Source organism: Vicugna pacos, chromosome 11, assembly GCF_048564905.1.
Source record: "Vicugna pacos chromosome 11, VicPac4, whole genome shotgun sequence".
NCBI classification, from domain to species: Eukaryota; Metazoa; Chordata; class Mammalia; order Artiodactyla; family Camelidae; genus Vicugna; species Vicugna pacos.
The window spans coordinates 90,357,302-90,375,617 of NC_132997.1; positions in this window are offsets into that span (position 1 = coordinate 90,357,302).

Here is an 18,316-nt window from a genome sequence, read left to right on the forward strand (position 1 = left end):
AAGGGCTGTGTTTGGGAAACAGAACAAAATCATCCCACTGCGAATATAGCATCTGGATCCCAAAGTGGGCAGTTGTCAACTTTACAGAAAAATATTCGTAGGGATTTTTAAAGAGTGCACTGGAATAGTCAATGGTAGAATTTCAACTAGGATCTCCAGAGAGAAATAAATTGACACCTAAAACTTACAAAGGCAAAATAAACATCATGAAAATAAACCTAAGTTTAAAATTTTTACAAATTCCATTTTTAAAAGTCTGTGTGTCTCTACTAAAAGTTGTAATTAAATAAGCAATAGGCAACTAATTATGAGAGTGAATGTGTTTCTAAAGAGCTTAAGTTGTTTGGTAAGCTTTATTAATGATTATAAACTTGTTTACAAGTATCGTTTCACTCATCTCTGAAATATAGCCATCTCTAGGGTGGAAGTTGGCAGGCGTAGTTCACAGCAACACAGTAACGGATTCCAACACAATTCAGGGAATACTCTAAAGGCAAGAGTTGGACAACTGGAATTACTAACATCTCTTCCTGGTGCACCTACATTTCTTCCAAAAACCTGGCTAGAGCCAAAAGTGTTTAGTTTTACTATCTGGCAAGATCAGAAGTTATGACTTAATATTCTAAGCCAAAATAAGAATATAGTATATTTTTCTCCAGGAGAAACAAATGAACAAACAAATCAAAATAAACTAAATAGAATCTTGAATCACATTGTAAAAGTGATTTCCTATATGAAAGTTTTGTTTTACTTTTTTGATTATGTGTATTTAAAGTAAAAATATGTCAGTTGGATCAAATATATGGTTGACTCATACTGAAATATAATAGTAATTATATAAGATCTGGGATCAAAGTGGTTCTGCAAAAATGTTTATTGTCTTAAAGTTTTAAAGATTTTTTTTTTACTAATTTTAAGATATAAAAAGACAATGATTTAAACAAGGGAAAAGGGTTGCATTCATAAGGACAACGCAGCAGAATTGAAGTCACTTTTTAAAATTATCCTGTGACTAATGATATGTCCAGAAATGTTTGGTGTAATTCCACAATCAAGGGCTTGGGAAAATAATATATCTTAAAGGAGGAAAATGCTAGAATTTCTAAGTGTTAACAGTACTGCTGCAATGAAAATGAACGATTTGACAAGAAAGTAAAAATAATCAATATTTATTCTCCAGTAGTAGAGGATTTCACAGATGAACGTATTTACTAATTTAATAAAATTCCATAAGGAGACTTATTCCAAGCATCATGAAAGATTTTTTTCCCCACTTTGGGCATCAGCATCTCCAAAACTGAGACTTGCAAATCTATTGTAGGCCAGTTATAGTACTCTTAGTGTTTAAATAGCCCATATATGCATCACATTACGTAGCAGATATTATTTTCCAGATGGAGGTTCAGAGGCACAAGGCAACAAGCAACTTTCTCAATGTACCATTACTATCTTCAGACTTCAGGTATACACATGCACACTGCAAATATATATACAACTCAAATGTCTATAAAATTTATACACATATACATATGGCAAAACTAAGAGTTCTGTTGGAGATACATGCATAGATTAATCTCCACATCATCAGTCAAAACGTAAGCTTGGCATATTGATTTGAAATTATAATCACAATAAACTAGTATCAGGAGTTTCTGGTGATTGCCCTTTTTTCCATCACTGATTGATTTGTCTCTGGGAGTAGGCAGAGTATGGACAAGGTTTGTGATGCAGGAGAAACAGTGTGGTGTGTCGTTGAAAGAGCTCGAGGCAGCAGCCTGGGTCTTAATCCCAGGTCTGCCTATTACTAGCTGCATATCTTTAGGGAAGTAATTTGCCTTCTTTGGACCTCTGTTTATTCATTTGTAAAGTAAGAGTCTATAAAAAGAACCACTAAAGCATTCTGTATCATTTAATAATTCTAAGTAGAACATCCATGACACAAAGAAGCAAATTGTATTATAATTATCTAATTGAATTTGGTCAATATACTAAAGCAGACACCGTTTTATGTAATTTATTAATGAAGGATCTTCTAATTCAGGAGAAAAAGATCTTCAAAATGACAGCTCTCGCTCTCTCCCAAATGAAAATGATCATCACAGAAAGGAAGTAAATATAACTTTTATTAATAGACCCTGCATTGAGGAAATTGACACTAGCAGTTCAAGATTTGGAAGAAATTACATGTAAGTGTAAGTGGTTTTGAAAAATCTTAAACTTTTCACTTGTAGTAATAAATGTAGCTTCTATTCATATTATTTGTAGCTTTTTCAAACAATGAAGACATGCTGAGAAGGGTAAGAATTTGTAGACCAGAATACATACATATTTGTACATCAAAATGTTTTGCATGGATTTTTAAAAATTTCTCTTCATGGCATCATACTGCTACGTTGTGCAATTTTTGTTCCCTTAACAAATTCAACACATGTTAATGCATAGAATGTGGATTTATTTACTTTAACTATTACACGGTATTGGGTCAAATGAGTAGGCCCAGTGTGAGCTTTTCTCCTTCCAAAAGATGTTTACATAGTTTCCATTTTTTCCCTTGCATAAACTATGCTACAGTGATATCTATCTGTGTCTCCTGTGCATATGTGTTGAGTTGTTTGTTTGTTTGTTTTTGGTAATCAGGCCTCCTTTTGACAACTGACAATGAAATTTTTAGGAGTTTGTGAATGATAGTGTGGAAAACCCATAGGCCTGAGCATCAGAAGACCTGAGTTCTAATTCTGGCTTTTCAGTTGAGGAGTTGTAGACTTGAGAATTCATAATCCTTCTGTGCCTCTGAGGCCCCTTCCACCTCCAGAATTCTCAAAGTTGATAGATAGATAGAAAGAAAGATAGGTAGATAAAATATTGTATATAATGTGTTATATGTTACATGTTTAATAAACATACAACATAATAATATATTATAAAATTTACATATTCTATGTGCTATGTAATATCTAGCAGCACACATATGTGCCTATATAATACATATAATTTATAGTATATATTAAATTAATAAATATTATATAGCATATATTATAACATCATAATTTTATATGTTAATACATGACTTGTTTCTATGAAAAAATATATTTTTTATAAAATAAAATAAATTTATAGATATGTAAAATTACTGAAAAGCAGAGATTATTGTTATTGGAAAGAGATTTTGTAAATACATAGATATTTGTCTTCAAATTATGATTGTCTCATCATCAGAGTTTTACTGAAATCTTCCAAAATATTGCTGCTTTTATGGATTTATGTGGAGGTTAACAGGGACTGGATAATTTTGGTTAATACTGAAAAACATGTTTATTAGAGTTACGTAAAGTTATCGTCCTTCTCCTTTGTAAACATCTGTTAATGTTTTTTCATGACCAGTTAAAGTCCAAAATGGAGGATTTTTTAAAACAAACAGTAACGGATTAGAATTGTAATATTTCTGGAACTAATATATATGATCATTTGGAGAGCATTAAACTGGTGAGCAGCTGGCAAAAAACATTTGGCGGGATGTTTCTCTCCCCCTACATAAGATCTAGTGCTCTCTCGCTTTCTACTTATTTAATCTGTGCAAAACAAAGTAAAAGGCTTCAAAAGTATTTGTTTTATTTTGTGTGCTTGATATAAAGTCCGGGGAAAAGCACTGCATTTTGAGGGATAGACCCAACTCTTCTTGTTCCAAGGTCACATTTTAAACCATTTCTGCTATGCAGTTTTCAATCAGCCTGAACTATGTAGCCCATCTGAATGTCTGATAATAAAAACAGTTTTGGCTCACAACTGGGCGCTTATCTTTCACTCGGTCAGGATTAGGTCACATTGAGAGCACTTACAAGTTATGATATAAGGGAGGACTGTTATGAAACTGTATTATAATCATTTTCTAGTTGTTGAAATGATCATCGATGACCTACGTAGCCAAAATTAAGCATTGGACTTACTTTGGCAGTGTAGACCGAAAAGCGACACTTGCTTCCAGAAAGTTAAGTATAATAGAAGGAGCGTTGAACTGAGAGAGGCCATCTGGCTCAGCCAACTAATGTCATGCATGACTTTGAGCAACTTAAATTCTTCTGTAGCAAAATAGCAACTTGTAAATTTCTGCTGTCTCCAAACTTGGATCTCAGATGATCTAGGACGGCTTCCCAATAGACTCTCATCGATGAGCATTACCGTGGTTGTTTATCAGGCTTATACAGGAGGGTTAAGGTATTTAGATGGTGTAATGTGTGCCTGTAACTGTGCTCTTGTAACCTGAGGTCTTAAGAAAAGTTAAGGAAGTTCTAAAAAAAAAAAAAAAAAAAAACCTCCTGTCCAAACTACAAAGTGCATTGCATGAATTTCTGAGCTGAATCATCTTTGTAATTTTGGGGGTTTTTGTTTTCCTTTTCTATAGACACTTGGACATCGGGAAAAAAAGGAGCAATCTAGCTTTGTAAAAACAAAGTCTGGTGCATCAGACACCTCAGAGAACAAGAGCTTGCAACATTTTCTAAGATGAGATTTCTCCAAAGTTCCTGGGATACAGACATTCACTCAGACAGAGATGTTCACTCAACTTCTGTTGCATGTCCATCCCAGGAAAGGTTTTGTCCCTTGGGCACTACCAGTGTGACCTTTGGAAAATTATTTAAACTCTCCAAATTTAGATTTGCTCATCTGCAAAATGGGTCATTGGGAGGAAACATGAGGGCTCAGGTAAAGGGCAGGGAGGGCTCAAAAAATGGCACAATTGCTGATGGTGCAATTTCACCTCTCTTGCAACTGCTTTCCTCGTATCTGAAAGCAAAGGCTCACAGCACGGTTGTTCTGGAATTATCTTCACCAAGTAGTTAAGTATCTGGGGCTATGGTCGGCGTCTCTCTAGTTCAGCATGAGATGAGAGCCAGCAAGTGGAGAACCCGAGTTACTTTAGTTTCAAGCCAAACCTGATGTTATTAGGCATTTTTTCCCAAATAAAATAAAAATAAAATAACTCCTTAATAATATCTCAGACCTTCATTTAATATTTAATATTGACTTTCAAAAGGATCATTTTTACAATTTTATAAGAATTAAGCATTCTTGAGTTGCAGAAAAATAATGAAGACTTCCTAACTATGTACCTTCTATCTCTATAAGTAGCTGAATTAGAAACTTAATAGATCATATACCAGATAATATTTTAATATACTAGATTTTTGCGAATTGTGTTGAATTTAAAAACAAAACATCCCTTGGTACACCTAGTAACATAAACCTTTGGTGACTAATCAGTGTTCTTGAATCCCCATGTACCACTCTAATTTTAAGCATGTTATCTCTATTTTAATAATAATAATAGCTAATATTTGCTGATTGCTCACCTCACGCTAAATTCTTTAACATCACATTCTCATTTAATTTGAAAGAGAGAAAGCTACAGCCAACACACACATCACCATTTTTTCCCTATCCCATCACAAAGAATGAACGGAAGTTGTGCAGTGGATTCTCCTCTTAGGCATTGCTCACATCAGGATGAGGCAGGAAACTTGGAAACCAAGTCCTTCCTATCCTTTGAACAACTCTTGTACCTCAATTGGCTTCAAGCATTATCGTAGCATCCTTGACACAATCCCTGAGCCTAACATTGCTTTAGTGAAAGCGCAGAGACAAGCCAAAGACGATTGATCTGTTTTGTTCACGGCATACTCCCTGAAGCAGTTGCCTGTACTGCGGGTGTCTGGCATCCATAAACTGCAGAGGGGTTGAAATGTATTAGTGAACACTATCCACTGAAAAAAGTTACTTTTGACATCCCATAGGTTCTTCTGCTTTCATAACCAAATATTGGGAAGTGGTTAGGTTTTCATTCAGAAGACCAAGGCTCACGTACCACCGCAATCTACTGATTATGTTTATTAGACATTTGCTGGAGAGTAAAACACCGTAGTGCATGTAAAAGCATTCTGTAAATTTTAAAGAATTTTACAAATGTGAAATCTGATCATAGTCTTTAGGCTTGTATTTATTAAGTGTATACGTATTAGCATTCACACTTTCTCTTTTAGCACCAGTAGTTGCACGGAATGATAAGAGGTGGACAGATTTAAAAGCAAAAAGATTCTAGTTTACCATCATTCAACTCAATCCACTTTACAAGGTAATGAATAAATAAGCTTGATAGTTATGTAGATAAATATATGTGACTCAGCAAATATACTGATAAAATATACTGTATTTAGACAGACTAAATTTAAATTTATTATGGAATGAAAAAGCCAGTGCCTTCCTGGAAAAACACACCTTAACAAGCTCATGTGGTTGTAAGGTTGATAATATGCTGATAATAACTTATGTGCTTCTCATTCCTAATAATACGCGGTCCCCTTGTGACTTTCCTCCCAGTTTCAGGCAGCAGCTCGGAGAGCCAGACGTACTGCACCAGGGTCCACTTCTAGCTTTGCCATCTCAGAGTAAACAGGAGGGGAAGAATTAGCAAAAGCCCAAGTTTATGCAGTAAATAAAGACTTCTGGGAGAATGCAATTGATGAAAAAATTAGCCTGGACAAAGATTTCACTGATCAGGGAGAAGGGAGAAAAAAAGAGGACTGGTAGAGAAAGTTAACTTGTTGGATATTTTTGAATGTCTCCATGGCACTTCTCTTCCTGCCCATGATGAGCATGGGAATTGGGCGTAATGTTGTGGAGCCTCGAGACCAAAAGCAGTTATCACTTGTATCTTGTTTCCCGGGAGGGTCCTTGCAACTGAGCAAAGTTGTAGAGCTCCCCAATCCCTTGCAGCATGCTGACTTGGAGCAGCAACTGTAGCGGTGGAACATCAGGCCAGGGGAACTCCGGGCAGAGAAAATCCGAGGTTAACCCCCTGAGCCTCCTGCCATCCGAGAGGCACCAGAAAACCTCTGAGAATTTCATCTCTCCCAGAGAGGTGTGAAAGTGACTAAGAAACCGCTGGTAGACCTAAATGATCTTCTAAGTCATAGCTGGGAAGGTTTGGAGCCCACGGAGCAAGGACCACGGACAGACCATGAGAACGCCCACATGTATTTCTGTACATGAGGAGATGCCGGTGGGAACAGATGCTGACAGCCTTGGACTCACCCGGGCTTCTCCCCTGGGGCCTCAAATTCAGTTCAGCCCTTAGAAAGTCAGCTCTGTCCCAGGGAGAAGGACAGGGAGGCAGAAATTATTCCCTAACTTGAATTTAAAACCTGAAGTGATTCAGTTTATCCAGCTATGATGTTTTCTTGATGAATGTTGACAGGAGTAGAAAGGGGAGAATCAGAATAGAGATTAAGTTGAACAGTAAAGAGATATTTACATTTCTTACATATCACCTGAGTATGGAGCCTGAAATACCCACTACAAGGGATAATACACTGTAAGCAAAGTGGAGTGATTGCCAGAGCCCATGGAGAGGATTTGAGGGGCCCCTCCATGGTGTTATGATATCGTGTTGGATTCCCCTTTTCTATCAGCTTATAAGGGTACTTTAGGACTAAATGTTAAAATGTATTAACATATATAACACCACAAATGTATTAACCTGACATGATGTCTGTAGTGAACCTGGTCCTAAAAATCACCTGCGGTGGATTGGACAACTGACCCCTCAACAGCAAACAGGGGAAAGACGTAGGGCCTTGGCTGATTCCAATGGCAGTTGAAACTGATATTGTGATGTGGCTTCTTGCAAAGTTAATGGGAATTTTGCCTGCATTAATGGAAATTCATGAGGGTACCCCAATACTCTCCTTCAGTCTCCTGTCCTGTTGCAGTGGATCACCTGTCTGTGCTCCCATCTGAGGACGGTTCCTCTGCACAGGTAATGGCCCTCATCCCTTGTCTTCTCAAAGTTTTGCACCTTCCATTATCCCTTCTGCCTTTTGCAACCTTAGCTGTTTTCTTCTCCACTTCTCATCTATATACATATTCTCTAATACTTCTCATATTAAAACAGCAACTCATTTGACCGTACACCCCCTCCAGCTATCACCCTACTTTTCTATTTATTTTTGGAGAAAGATTTTCTCTTGGAACATGCTCAATTCAGATTTTTGTCTTTGCCACTCTACACCTACATGTTGCCAGGGTCAGTTTTCAGTCCTCATCTTATTTGGCTGATTAGCAACAATTGATACAGTTAATCACTTAGAGCTTTCACTCATTAGGTAAAGTTGATGTTCAAGTTGAGAAAGCAGAGGCATCTTAGAAGAACACCAAGGTTTATTTAGAGTCATGGCCCACCCTGTTGTAGTCTTTGGTATATTATAATTTAATGTCATCGTGACATATGATACTTAATTATGAAAACATAAACCAAGAGCTAGTTTACTGTACTCAGTGCATTTTCTCAATTGTTTAAAATATGTTTTATATCCACCCATTGCTCACACCACAAAAGTTATTAAATAATTTATACTAGTTGCTTCTAAACGGTATGATCACTAAAGAGAACTCTTATTTGGTAGCTTAACAAGGGACTTGGAGCTTGGACCTTAGGCAGAAATAACTGTATCCTGGGACCCTTCTCTGGTTTGGTGATGTATATAAGAACCTACCATGCTACATATGTAATATGTAATATATAACATATATGCATTTATTATATATTTAGTATTATATAACATTATTATAAATATTACATTATACTATGCTGTATTATAAATATAAAATATATAATAGCATAGTATTATGTAACAATTATTATATTATTTATGCACTATAATAAATACATATAATTTTACACATATGCATATAATTTGTAGGTTTTTAGGCTGCAGGAACCTGAGACTCATACCAGGTAATTTACTTAGGATGGTTTTATTACATTGATATATGTGGAGGAAAATCAGAGATACGGATATTTAAGCCAAGGACCCAATTCTGGGCTAGGTGTCCTAGAGACCAGAGCTGAAGTTTGGGAGGTATGGGATTCTCAGCCGCAGGGGTTCCCGGACCTCACGGGTGACCCACCAATGACGCACCTCTCTGCTCAGGCTCTCCCTGCTTCTGTGTCACTATCCCCTCATTCTCTCTCTGGACTCTGTGCCTGGTCTCTGCCTCACAGCTCTTACTTCCTCATGTTCTGCTTCTTCATCTTAAGGCTCCCTCTTCTTGCCCAGGCTTAACTTCATGGCTGAAAAAGTCTCCCAAGTCCAATTCGACTTTTCTCGAGGCAACTCTGACTCCATCCCTGGGTCTGTGGCTGGATAGAGGGAGAGAGCTGGGGCCCCCACAGTCTGTATAGGATTCTCCATTTCTTAGGGATGTGGGCGGGGCCAATTCTCTTGGACTAGGCTGCTGATAGGCAGATACGATGATGGACATAGAAAATATTAAAATACAGACATTGAAGACTTCCGGTGAGGTTCAAATGTGAGGGTCAAGCTTCATTCGGGAACAAAAATGCTTTCTACTTCTCCGCGTAAATGAAACAAAGTGTTTAGAATCGTGAAGTGTAATAAGCTCCTGTAATGTAGATGTTGAAGGATTGAAGCACATACTACTCCAAGTATTTGTTTCTATATTCTATTAGTGTTTGGAGATTTTTTTCCCTTTCAGTTGTTGAACTAATGATGACTGCAAATTATAATTGCTAATATTCTCTAGAGTAGAAGGCTTTCAAATCACCTCCCAGCGTTAATACCTATTAAAAAAAAAAAACTGAGTTGCATTTGGAATTTCCTGGATTCTTCTGTTTGTCATGCAAATATTCAGTTCTGCTCTTTTTATGATAATATGAAATAAAGTAGTTTCTCATAGTAACATTGTAAATCATTTGCTTTCTATTACGTACAGCTGGTTTTGTTACTGTAATGATTTTCTATGAGTGCATATTTCAGAACACAGAAGATGCAATGTGATATTTCTTTAGTCAGAATTTATATGCAATTATTGTTTGCCTAGAAATAATGAGAATTTGGAAATATAGTAATTTATTGTAATACATTTCTTTTTAATATGTATCTACAATGAGGGAGAAAAAAAATCTAAATTTCTAAAAAATGACATGCCATCTCCTTTTGTTGTATACACTAGAGTTTTCATCTCCCTGAAAATTCAGAATCAAAATCAAAAACAGCTGAGGTAGTTACTCGGGTGCCTTCCTTCAGCTTATTCAAAAGAATATAGGATGAACGGTAAGAATTAAGTAAACCACAAATTATTTTGGAGTGTCTGGTTTGCATTATAAATAAATTTTTCACTGCTGGTTGTTTTTTCAAAAATATTGCCTATATTTTTGATATTCATTCCTGTGATCTAATGTAAACTATGTCCTACCAGTTTAATGTATTGTTTGTTCATGATTACATTTTTTATTACATGCATATGCTATAAATATTTCTCACTCTGCTCTCTTGGAGCTCCTCCAAATAGCAATCATCTTTAAGACATGTCACGGAAAGCGTTATTAAGAGAACTCTCCCCCTTTCATGTTGGCACATACTCATTTCACACCTTGAATGGAGTCTAACCACATCAACCATGAAGTATCTATTTTTAAGACATGGGGTTCAAGATTATTTATTAAAAGGCAGCAACAACAAAAAGTCAAAAACAGAGTGACATTCTGCATCAAAATGTTCCTCCTTATTGGGTCTGGACAAGAATTAAAATACTTGATGGTAAATTTGCATTTGTTTGTCATTTGATAAAGTTAAAGTAGGTTAGTTTTTGGTTTTCAAGTGTAATGTCTATGAACCTTTCTTTTCTTACTTTCGTAAAAATGGTAAATGTATTTACCAATGGTACCAAATCTATATGGTGCATTATCAGAAAAAAATGTATACAATATTCTTGTATTTCATTCTTGATTACAGAGGTCGTATCACCAACACAACACATCACGTAGAATAGGGAAGAAAGACGATTTCTAGCTGTTGTCTATGGGCCGCATATTTAAAAGTGTGTTTAATTCTCACTGCAGCGTTCTGTTTTAGTCTAATTTTCTCAGTAGTTCCGTGGCTCCATATGAAGGAGCACAAAGTTTATAAAAGAGGGGGCAGAACAGGGCAACTCTTTACCAAGAATGGTTTTGGGAGGCAGGTATGATGGCCCTCTTTGAGAGGGCCATCAGTGATGAAGGGGCCAGCATGACGCCAAGTAGCCCAGAGAAAGCCATGAGCACCGTCTACCTGGGGCTGCCATATTGGGAGCCATGGGGACATGTGGAGCCAGCCAGAGCAGCAAAATGAGAGAAACTTCTCCACACAACTAACAAGTGACCATTCACCTTCCTCCCCCCAGAGATGTGAGTTCTAAAGGAAAGAAGCTCATCTCAAACCACTCATCCCCTCTGCCTCTTACCTACCCCCATCTAAAAGGAGGGCCAACCTGCTTCCCCCTCTCAGTTCCCTTAAGCCACGCATCTCGGGTGAGGTAAGGCCGGATGAGTGTTCTGAAGAAGATGCAAATTGAACTTTGTAAGCCAGACCAGATAGGTTTGTTTTAATTCCAGCATGGCCAGAATATTATGAAACTTGCTGAAGATATTCTTAAGGGATGTGTTGACAATTAACGTCTTAAAAAGCCGCCAGAAAACCTCCTGGTAAAGTAGGGAGAAATTTATTAGATCTACTGCGATAAGAAAGAACACCCCCTTGACAAAGTCTCAGTGGTGCCTTGAAGTGGGGAAGTTGGGAAAGGGTGTTAGGGTCTGGGCTGGTGACAGGACAGGAATTGCAAGGCAGGAGGAGGGTTCACTGGGGTAGACCGGACAGTTCGTGATAATAATAGTAAGTTTAATGCTAATAGGTTTAGCTAAGTGCAAGTCAAAGCTCCGGTCTTGAAATGAATCTTATTGAGCAAGTAGCTAGTCTTGATCAGTAAGCTATTTAGTTTACTCTTATCTTCCAGAATCGGTTTATCATGTTATCCTCCTAAACAACTGTTTTCTGGACCAAACTGCCAAGTGATTTTGCTTGATCTCAGTACTGTTTAATGGAGGGACAAGAAATTGTTCCCGAGGTCAGTACTACTCATCACAGGGATAAGAAATTACAAGCCTTCAAATGAGAAATGTAGGCTTTTCTGAAACAATAGTAAAAGCAGTGATTGGACAAAAATAAAACCGTTTCATGTTTATACCCCACTTCAGTGAGACTTTGACATAAATAAATTATACTACATTATTATTCTCATTTGCAGTTGGAAACTAAACTTGTCAAAGACCCCAAAACTAATAAATGGAAGAGTCAGGATTCAAACCCAGGTCTGATTAAGGACCGCCTGGCTGAGATATTTGCCACTCCACTGATTACCTGGATTGGTACTGTCTGATCTTAAAAATCTATGTTTTTACTGTGCTGCCTCCAGTGAAGGTAATGCTAAGCCATTTTTCTTAGCAGGGCTTCAATACAATTTATTTTTTATTATAAAAATTCATTTTTTAATTTTTATTTTTTACTTAGTGCTTCATATAAGAGTATGTCCTTGGCAAGGCATATGTTGGTACTTAACTACATGCTGTCTTGCAAAGTCCATTACATCTGTCTTTTCTCTTCAATAACATTGAAAAAAGCTTGGAACTGCTTCTCACACTCTGATACCTTCCAGCACTTAGAGGGTGCCAAGCACAGTGTAGGAATGCAGTACCACTCACTGCATCGAAAGGAAATGTTTGCCACTCCTCAGGGAATAATGTCTGCACTCCAGAGTTTTAGCTACTATTTAAGACACAGTTACTCTGCCAAATATTTGTTGTGAAGAATAAGCAAATATTTCCCAAAATGTTCAGGCAAGCACGTTACCCCTGCAAACAGATTTTTCACTGGAAAGCTTTTCTCTTACATGCAGAATCTTAAAAAAAAAAAAAAAAAAAAGAAGAAGAAGAAAAAGAAGAAAAGTCATGGTGTCTCATCTGCATCAGAAATAAAACTATGGAAACATTTATAAAACAAAGACCAACGGGCATTTCAGCTCTGAAACACAGCGTGGATTTTGTTCTCCTTAAGTTAATCCAAGATGATTGAACCCCTGCCCTCTGAAACTAAGATAGCAACTCATGAGTTGGTGGAGATGGTTCCCTGAATACGCCAAACGAAACAAACCAAACAAACAAAAAACCCATCTCCTACAAGGGAGTGGACTGAGGTTGGAAAAAGGTGTGTGTTGGGGGGAAGAGGGTACTTGTTTTCCCCAGCACATCCTTCAGAAGCTGTGGCCTTTCCCTATTTCTTCCCTGTCCCTCCTCATCTCCACAGACCACCTGCAGACCTTCTGAATGACCTTCTTTCACTCTTTAGGGTTGCCCCAAACACTCTCATGTCACCTGATTTTTTTTTTTAACCTGGATTAAAATGTTGGCAATAGGGACCTTATATAATGTTATTTCCAGAAGGCCCCACATTCATCGAGAAACAACCTGAGCTACAACCTTTTTCCTGAGAAGTACTTGCTTTCCATAAGATTCTGAATTGTTAAAAGATGAAGGAAACAAACAAGAGGTGGCCAGTGGCCACTGAGTGCTCTTAGTGGCTTATTTTGAAATTCAGTGAAACAGATTTTGATGTCGGCATTTTGATGGTGATCATGTTGCAGAAAAACGTGTTACAGCTTGATGTTTCATCTCGGTGTTTCAGCTCGGTTGTGACAGCAACCTGGATCTGGGTGAGAGACCAAGCAGCACTTGGAGAGTTGGAGAACTCAGGTTTATTATGCCAGCGGGCCCAGAGGAGTTAACACTCCAAGCTCTGGACCTCGTTTGTAGATTTACACAGGCTTTCATAGGCTGCCAGTTTACACTTTGCAACGTCATATGCAAATAAGGTATAACAAAAGTTGACTAATTAGGAACAAGTTTTGTAGAAATGGACCAATCAGGAGGGAGAGAAAGGACCAATCAGGAGTGAGCTCAGGGAACCAATAGAATTTTAGGGGCAAATTCCACTTTCCTAGAAGTAAGCCATATCAGGGGCAAAAAGTGAAATAGAGCCTCTGGGCCAGGGAACCAGATGGTGCTAGCAGAAGAGTAATGGCCCTGCCTGGGGGTCCTGCTGGTCTCTTTTATGGGGCCTCCCACCTCAATCACACACTGCTTTATCTGTGAGGAGGCAGCAAGTTGGTTCTTAGCTATGAATAATGGGTGGTGTATCTGCCCAATCAAGAACTTAAAAACAAATGGGGCACGTGCATTTCAGACTCTAAGAAACCATTTATTCTTTCCAATGAAAATCAACTAGCAGAGCAGGATGGAAAACCGAGTAATTATTTTAGATCCAAATGCTTTGGTTTCAAATTACCTAGAAATTAACGTTATATTTTTGTGGTGGTGTCGACACAGAAGCAATTTGTTGAATTATTTAGCCAACAGCTTTAATTATCCATTTTTTTCAAGTGAAGAGGCTCAATGACAAACATCCAGGGAATTCGGAAAAAACTTCAGTCTTACGTGAGGGTAATTTGCAGCAGAAATGGGCTCTTTTTATCTGACAGATGAAGCACGCTCCCCTGCTTTGGAGAGAAGACACATTAACCCTCTCGCTACCTCTTACCTCTTCTCTTCGGTTACTTTTCTCCACCTACCTCTCTTCCAGTACAAACTCATTGTTTTACTGTTCTGAGTTCAGAATGCTTTGAGTTGTGTAGACAAAACATTTCACTGTTTGATAAAGAAAGTTCCATTTTTATACAAGGTCACGTTCAAGTTACTGCCTACAATGTTAGTGCAGTTTCTTATGTATTTACCTCCTTTGGAGCGTCTCTTTTCAAACTATTACCCCTTCCCCCCCTTTTTTTTTTTACCCTTGTAACCAAAAAATAGGCTAAAAATGACTCATTCTGGGTGGGCTTTGAGTAAAGACCTTTTATCACAAGACCCTCCATCAGACCACATGAGTGTCATAGCTGCTTTTCAGGTAAGATGGCTGAGATGGTCCACATACAGAAACTATGCAGAGAAATATTTCTCTCAACATTTGATGGCTTGGAGGGACTGAATACCTCAGTTCTGAAGAAGGTCACCTATTCGTCAGCTTTTAGCTCTGTTTGGTTTTTGGGGAGTTGGTACTAGGTCTCCAGCCTGATAATAGGCATTGCCCTTGTTATGTTTCCAGACCTTCCGGTACCTGGTCCCTGGGTTTTGCCTTCTCGGTATCCACCTTCTCCTTTTGCCTCCTTGTCTTGACCTTGGTTTATTAACCTCATTAACGCGGGGTCCGCAGACATCTACGGGAGGCCAGCCGTACCCTTCAGGCACAAGGCTGCCCTCTCCTGATGCAGCCGCTGGGAGCCAGCCTGGGCCCAGCTAACCGAGAACAGACACTTTCCCTCGGTTAGCATCTTCCCTCAGGGAGCCAGAGCTGGGTTCAGGTAGGTTAAAGCATTACATTTGTAAATTTGTAAAGGATCAAGTTGTGAGAAGAAGGGCAATCTTGTTCTTTGAGACTTTATTAGCCAGTAAATGCAATACGATACATTTATAGGAGCGAAGACCCAGATTTTCTGAACTTCACTGAGCCAGAAAGATGTGTTTTATTTCATAGACTTTTATGGAATAACTGCAATATAGGTACGTTTTTTATAAGGCACTGCATTGACTGGAGGTGATCATAAAGTAAAAATGGGCATTGACAACCTGCAGGTCTAGGTATAATTTATACACGTATTTACCTGATCACGTGCAACGACCCCAAACCATATGTTTTTAACTTGGGGTTTAATTTTTAAGCTCTTAAATTGCTTTTTTGATGTAAAAGAAGCTGGATTAACTTTTTTTTTTAATGTTGCTTTCAAGCTGGTATCATAATATGCACTGACCATGGCAACAAACATTCGTATCAGCAAAAAGTGACACGAGGTCATATTCAAAAGTCCCTCACTGTGACCAAATAAATCAGAACACTTTACAGCTTGTTACCATTTTGCTAAGAAAACAGAGCTACCGAACCTTTCATACTTGGAAGCTGCCCATAGGCAAGAAAGATTTTGTGGATGACGCCAAAATTCTAAAGTTGCGTGTTGACATAGTTCTTCCTTTAATATCATAGTTTTTGTTATGTGTTCTTGTTATTTTTCCATTCTATTCCTGTTATTTCCTGGCTTCTGAAAACATTCTCTGGGGGAAAAGGTATAAGTTGTAAGACCAGCATGAAGGGCAGTACAAACTGTTTAGGGAAGGCAGAGAGTATAAATAGCAGGGATGGAAAATTGTTAGATAGGTAGTAGATAGATGATGTTAGATTATAGGTAGGGAGATAGATAGGTAGGTAGGTAGGTAGGTAGATAGATAGATAGTTACTCTTAATTTCAAATCTCTTGTTTATATTTATCATATGCTGGGAAATTAGCTGACTCAGCAAGAAGTTTGCAAGGAAGGACAGAAATAAATTGAGGTGATTGGCTTACAAATATTATTTTTTAATTATTGAAGTGTTTTCCCATTTAGAATGGGAAAAATGTGGTAGCACTTTACTTATTTCTATTATTGTTCATTCTTAGTGCCCATTACACAAACAAATCAAGTTACGTAAAACAAAGCATGAGTGCCTCTGATCACCCTCTGATTCTCATGTCCCACTCAAAGGTGGAGGTGGCCAAGAGCTGGACGTACGTTCTCTTAGGCCCTTCTATGTGTTTCACACTCTATACATATCTTGCTTATATAATAAGATCTATATCTAACTCTCTCTATATATATTCTTTAGTTTTTTTTAACTCCATATGTTATGGAACTCTTTTTAGGCAAACACACAAGGCAACTGCTTTCTTTTTATTGGCCTCATAGAATTTCATAGCATAAATCTATCATAATTCCATTCTCTATCCTAGTACATTTTAGTTATTCCCAGTGTTTTACTGGTACAAAATTCTACAATGAATATCCCTGGGAATTGCTTTTTAAAAAGTGGGAGTATTTCTTTAGGATAGTTTCCCAGAAATGAAACTGCTGGGCCAAATAGTAAGCCTTTTTAAAATTTTATGGGTTTTGCTCTACTGTCTTCCAAAAAGCTTATCTTTTCACTAAATGTGTGCCTGTTTTCTCACTTCCTTAAAAGCCCTTGAAATTACAAATCTTTTTGTTTTATCTTTCCAATTATGTGAGTGAACATTTATATTTTATTATTGTTCTGACAATTTATTTACTTAATTATGAGGGTAACTGAGCATTTATCTATTTCCTATATATTTTCTTTGTGAATTGCCTATTCATATTTTGCCCATTTTCCCGGGTTTTTGTTTTGTTTTGTTTTTCCCAATGATTTGTTGCGTCTTATGTATTTTGGATATCATCTTCTCTCTGTTAAGTTTGTTTCAAACTTAACAGTCTGATGCTTTTTTTTTTTTAAGCTTTGTTTATTTTGGAATCCTTTTGGAGCATGGAGAACTATGCTTAAACATTTCAAGTAATAGTTAGCTAGCATATATATTCAGTTCCACATTAGTTATTAACTGAATAGCTTTTTAAAGCCTAAACTTGAATTTTATTTGTTATATTCTGATCGAGTTTACCAAAAGTGCCTTTTAAAGGTTTTTTTTCACTTGATTTTAACTGTTTCCTCCCTCGCTATTAAAAACACCGTTCCATATGATCACTTTCACCTTTTAAATTATGTCTAAAAAGATATCAGAATATGAAAAGTTTCCTTTAGTCCCTGTGGCAGACCCCTAATGAACCCTGCCTTCTGATGTTCACATCCTTCTATAATCCCCTCCCTTTGAGTGTGGGGAGGACCTGTGACTTGCTTCTAACCATTAGACCATGCCAAGGGTGATGGGGTGTTTCTCCCATTACATCACATTGTATGACTCTGTCTTTCTAGCTCTCCCTCTCATGCTGCTCTTAAAGAATTAAGCTGCCGTGTTGGGAACTGCAGATGGAGACGTTCACGTGGCAGCTAACATGGACAGCCTCCAGGAACTAACGGCTTCAGGTATACAGCCCCAGGAAGTGAATTCTGCCAGCCACCTGAATGAACGTGGAAACAGATTCCTCCTCGGTTGAGTCTCCAGATGAGACTACAGCCTGGCCAATACTTTGATGACTGTAGCCTCCTTATACTCTTAACCCTTATACTCATAACTACGCTATGCCAGACTCTTGAACCACAGAAACTAAAATAATAAACATGGATTGTTTTAAGCTGCTATGTTTGTTACACAGCAATCAGTAACTAAAATAGCACCCACATTTGAAATACACCTAGATATCTTTAGGGAGGAAATGTAGTAAGGCCTGGAGAACTGAATGATCAGTTCTTTAGCACTATACATAATCATACTAGAAAGATATGCCATAAAGCATAATGCTTTATAAGATAGGACATGGTTATGTTTTTCTAGCCCTTATAATGTAGTTTCAAGACTGTATTACAGTGCTAAGGTACAAGAA